This window comes from Astatotilapia calliptera, chromosome 15 (genome assembly GCF_900246225.1).
Source record: "Astatotilapia calliptera chromosome 15, fAstCal1.2, whole genome shotgun sequence".
Taxonomy (NCBI): Eukaryota; Metazoa; Chordata; class Actinopteri; order Cichliformes; family Cichlidae; genus Astatotilapia; species Astatotilapia calliptera.
Genome location: NC_039316.1, coordinates 30470440 through 30476263, shown reverse-complemented (window position 1 = coordinate 30476263; position 5824 = coordinate 30470440). Strand labels below are relative to the sequence as shown.

Below are 5824 nucleotides of genomic sequence, written 5' to 3'. Positions count from 1 at the left end.
CGGAAGGGAATAAGCGTCGAAGGCGTTTGGAAAGGGAGGGGGGATGAGTGTGTGCATATCAGTGTACATGTATGTGTGTGCGTGTCCAGAGTTCAGCTGAGACAGTGTTCTTCGCCCTGCTAGGCTAAGTAAACAGTCTTCCAGCCAAGTGATGGTGCTTTTTACTTTAGTGCGAACAACTCATATGAATTTCAAAGCTGTTCTAACAGTCCAACACTGGTCTCTCAATCTCCCGTTGGAGAGCCGTGAGCTTTCTATGATGTTATCCAAACTTACGTTCCGTGATGTTCTCATTCTTTTTGCTCAAAGAGCAGGTTCTGAGAACTCACGACCGCAGTGCACTTCCCCAAGATGTGATCGAATTTGCGCTCAAAGGTGTTATTCGAGCTAGCCCCTCCAGATGTATTAGTCTTAATAGTCTGTATTAGTTTTAATACATTAATTCGACACCTGTATTGAAAATACTATATTGTATTCATACAGAATCAGTATGGTATCATTGTTTGCCTGTTCACTGATTGCTGAAACTAAGAGCTACTTTGATCTGTTTAGATCTAAAGTATCCAAAGTTGAGCTCTAATGTTTCTTCACCCCTGTGTGTGTGATATGTGATTTCCTACATGCTGGCAGAGCAGCAGTTTGTGCTCACAGATGGTGACGGTGTGGAAACACAGTGGTGTTTCCTCAGAAGAACTAGCAGAGTCACAAAGGGCACCAGTCCATCTCACCACCTTGACTTGCTGACTGATGCTCGTCTGCACTGCACAGAGGAAATCAACCAACCGAGGTTTTTCCAGTGCAGTGTTATGAAATGTATATTTGTTTTATGCTTACAGATATGTTTTTCTTGACAGAGGGGCTCTGCAGAGGTTAGACAAAGCAGAGAAAATATGTGCTTTACAATTTACTGTGATTTACTGGGATATTTGTTGCCTGATGTTCAGTAGGAATGGAGAAACGGAATCAAAGGGAGATGTTTTTGATGTTTTTGTAATGTTGTGAGTAAATCTTCAGTATTATTTATTTGCTTGGTTATTTTAGGAGTGTTTCTGAGTGAGGGAGAGAGGAGTCATCATCCAGGTAAAGTGACGTGGATCAGTGGGTAAACTTGTCTCCGCTTTCAAAGGAGATACTCTTAGAGAGAGACGATCTGAGACATCCTAAAATGTTAGTGCTTTCAAATACACAAACATTTTTAAAGGACAAAAATGAACATCCAACTTTGACTGTAATACAATTAAATCTTTGCATGTGTGTTTTCAAACTCTCAGATGGGCAGTCTTGGACTGTCTAACCTGCAGCACTGAATGATCACCACACATGAGCATGTTCCTGCAACATTCAGCAGCTTTGCTTTTGGTAAATAGAGTTACCTAACTACAGCAACTCTAAACACATGCCATCCATTTCTAACAGCCTGGTTACTTCCTGTCAGTTATTTTAGAAACAATGTGGTCACCTGACCTAACACTGTTTCTTCTTCTTCCCCTTAATGTTGAAGTGTCAAATGTCAAACAGCTGGAGAGGAAACTAAACCAATGTACTGGGATGTTTAACCAACACGTGCCAGACGCTGTTCCTTCATGGTTTCATCACCAGAGACAGTCCCGCCCACCTCAGGACCTCGCCATTGATCATGATGATTATAATGATGACAGCGAGTGGAACTAAGACTGTAAAAATCCACGACCAGAATGTTTAGATGCTTTCTAATTATTAATGAACACTGAGAGCCTCTTTCTGTCTTTTGTCTGTTTTTTTTTTTACCTCATTTGTTACTAACAAAGTTCACAAACTCACACGGTTTACATTCTGTATGTTTCCATCTTTACCAGCCACACTCTAAATGCAGTTAAGGAAATAATCTTTAGAAATCGTCGTTTTTCTCTTTTGTAATTGATGATAATTCAGCGAATATACTGCGCTGCTTCCTTTTATTGCGTCACACATTGCTTTAAGTTTTTCAGTGTCCAGTTATTTTTTACTGCTGTTTGAATTCTCTGTATGTTTGACCCTGTAGACTGTTTGATGGACTGCTTGTCTTCCTGTTTGTAACCACAGCCTGTTTTTGACTAAAGATTTGGATTTCTGACTTCAACACAGCCTCTGCGTGTCCTCCCTTTGTGTCCTCTTCCTCTGTGAATGTGTTGCATGTGTCACAGATTCATTTTATTAACAGTTTTCACACAGTGAGTTGCATCAGCATTCATTCACAGCACATTGCAGAAGGATTCAGATTAATACAGTGATCTTACAGTCAGAATGATCCTGACAGAGTGCCACTGTAAATGATCTTTCATCGGGTAAATTTTAAAGTTCAGTATTTCAAAGCAGGAGTTATGAAGAATCATACTGGCATTAGGACTGTAACAATATGCACTTATAAAGTCAAAGTTTTTTAATTATGCTAGAATATTGGAAGACAATCAACTTTTAGTGTTTTCTGCATATTAATTATACTGCAATAGAGACAGTGACCCTAACTGTACAGAAGCATACTAAACAACTTACAATCTAACAGACATCATTGGCCTGAGCCATCATGCACAGTGAGTCTGATCCTTTGCTGTGACAGTATGACAAGCATGTTTCTGGTCAGTTTGGAAGAAATAATATCACAATGTTGATCTTTCTTTCCAATATTCCTTCTCTCTTACAACATAAACTGTGATCAAAGCTACTTATGTTCACAGCATGTAATAATGCTGACAGTCCAGGGCATTGTGGTCTGTTGAGCTAGGGTTAGGGTTAGCAATTCAGACATATGTAATCAATATTACTCTTGCTGGATATAACAAACACCTAGGAATTTGTATTATAATTAGATTTTCATGAAATATTCATATTCAGTATCAGTGATTTTATATTATAACCACGTATCCACCCAGGCTCATGGTGGGGCAGGGACCTGTCCTGGGATGCTTGAGTGAAAGGTAATGTACACCCTGACCAGGTATCCAGTCTGTCAGAATTGTTTTCAATATTTGGTTCTAAAATATGAGTGAAAACAAAAATCCAACTAGGATTCTTGCATATGATGAATGAAGTCTGTCTTTGACTGTATTGTCCAGCTGATCCATCAAACCTCTAGCAGGTGAACCTTATTCATGACATAACACAGTAACAATGTAAAAAATTAAACAGCTAGAGTCTAAATTTAAAGTGCATTCTAAACTCCTCTTCAATAAATTATATGGATGTGCAGTGAGTCATTCGGGACTGTAAAACGTGAACTACAAAACCCAGAGAGTTCATCATTAAATCTCTGGTTGCTTCATTTTTCTATGTTATATCAGATACTTTGAAGGTTTTAGTAAAGTTGCATTCTCTTGGTGAGGCAAAGTGCTTTATGTGTGTGTGTGTGTGTGTGATGAACGGCTATAAAATGCCTTTAATTAAAGAACAAAGCGGGGTTTGAGTTCGAGTTACGGCAGACGTGTAAATGGAACGCAGCCTTACTACGGCGGACAGCTAATAACAGGAATCAGACACGCGGTCCACCCTAGTCCACAGCAACCACCATAGCAACATCCTAGCATGTCTTTAAAAACTTATTCCTTATTCATAACTATCAAAAACATGAAATGATTTGCAAAGCATGAAAGTGTTACAGCTGCAGAGAGCTATGGCGGTACCTTTGGAAGCTGTTTACATAGCTAACAATATACGATGTAACCATGGAGACAGTCACGTGAGCTAGCGGTGCACGTTTACTACAGTGAATAAGGTGATTGTGTGCGCAGCGTCCACACGCTAAAGACATTACTTCAATATTGTCATGGTCCGGAGTCTGTGACTCCGTGTTTTTGTTTAGTTTATTATTATTCTGTGGTTTTGGTTACCTTGGGTGTTTGTACTCTTCTGTTTCATGGTTCATGTTCCTATGTTCTGTGTCCCCCAGTCTGCGTTAAGTTGGTGTGTTATGTCATTACGTGTATGTGTTTCCTGTTTTACTTTGAAGGTCCGTGTCTGTTCTCAGTGTGTTCAGTGTACTTTTCCCCTGTCTCGTCAGGTCGGATTACTCCCAGCTGTGCCCTCCTTTTGTGTCTCATCCCCTCGTTATCCTTCTGTGTATTTTAACCTCGTGTCTGCCTCTGTTAGTTGCTGGTTCGTCTGCGTTATTCCCCTCCGTCATTCTGTGTTTATTCCTCCGGCTTCCTGGTCATTCTCCCTGCAAGGTACCTTCGTTCGTGTTCTGGCTTTGTGTTTAGTTTTAGTTATCCCAGTTTAGAGTTTTTACCGTTCTGTTTCTCGCCACCCTTTTTTGTTGTACTTCACCTGTTGTTAATAAAGCTCACCCTCCACTTAAGCAGTCTGCATCTTGGGTCCGTTATTAATCCACACGGCCTGCCTCGGCACCCCGTGACAAATATTGTTTTAAATTTATATATATTTGCCTTCTGTTGACCATCACCTCAGGTTCAACATTACAGTTTCAGCATACAGATGCACACTGTCTAAATATAAACACATTAAAAAAAAAAATCATGTCTCAGAAATAGGCACAGCTGTTCCTGTTTGTCATTATAGTTTTATTTGTAAGAAAATTGTGAACTTCATATTGTATCAAATCAAAGAACATTTGACAAGTCTGAGTCATTCCTTTGCCCTACGAGAGCTGGAATAAATATATACAATTACAGTTGAGCAAACTTCAGTGAAATCTTCAAACAGTAGAGACAGATAGAAATGGGATCAGATTAATCTTTGCTTAGTCAGATACCTTCTGTGTTCAGTCCATCATATTAAAAAACAAACAATAGCACGATCAGTGTGATTTTGCATCCACTTCCAAATCGTAGTCAAGCAGCCCAGTCTCATAAATAGGCTTGAGTGGGTTGAGTATCCAAAAATTGTACTCAAGTAAGAGTAGCATTACTTTAAAATATTATTACTCAAGTAAAAGTGAAAAGTAGTCGTCAAAAAAGTTACTCAAGTAAGAGTAAAAAAGTACTACTAACTGTTTGAAATGTCCAATTTATTTTTTAAATAAATGCTATCAGTCAAACAAAAATAAATAAATATACAAATTTTAGTATTTTCAAATAGAATATATGTAAAAACATCAACAAAATAAGGCACAACAACTCTAATTTCCAGATGTCATTTTTTCACAACATAAAGCTTTTTTCACCAATACCTACAGTAAATAATATAAATATATAAACAGTGCAAACAATTTCTAGTGACAAGATATGCTGTAAACTTGTAAATATTCATTTTCGCTCCAAATGGCACAGCAGCCTCAGAGAAAACATTAGAGCGAGGCATCTTCAACATATGTACATACAAGGCAGCTCAGTTTACCATAAATTGTATGGGTGTGCATCTATTTCTGCATATTTACCAGTGAATGGACATGAAAGGTACCTCTCCAGCTCCCCTGCTTCTGGCTTCCTGACCCCATGGATCCATCATCTTCATCGAATAGGCCGCTGTTTGTGCTGGCCTCATCCAGCTCTGAGTCTAGGTGATGTTTGATGAAGTTGAGACCTGTGGAAAGATGTATGGTTTTCAAAAGAATTAGGTCTGGTCATTATAGTGCTGCATACACTGCCAAGCTGCAGATGTTTGGCAAGAAGATTGGAAATGTTTTTTTACTAACTCTTGTTGAAAAACAATCTTGTCATTCATATCCCGCACAAACAGTTTGCAATGAATTCCAGATTAAAATAAGAATGCATGCAAGGCTAAGCAGTGCTAGCCTTGCATGGCTGTTGTTTGGCTTGTTTGGCTGTTACTCTGGGGAAAGACGAGAAAGACAGTGATGAAAGCCTCTAATCTCAATTGTATGTTTGTACAATATAATTATCACATTCGTACA

General features: G+C 38.8%; 1 long non-coding RNA gene across 2 annotated transcripts; it reads left to right on the top strand.

The window, feature by feature from the left end:
* The first annotated feature begins 202 nt into the window (after positions 1-202).
* On the top strand, positions 203-2145 carry LOC113006777 (uncharacterized). Of its 2 annotated transcripts, XR_003269803.1 has the most exons (4): positions 203-787; positions 1042-1167; positions 1272-1359; positions 1502-2145. It is a non-coding gene; the product is annotated as an uncharacterized LOC113006777 (long non-coding RNA). The 2 variants fall into 2 exon arrangements; XR_003269802.1 differs by having other exon boundaries at positions 203-1167.
* Positions 2146-5824: the final 3679 nt, after the last annotated feature.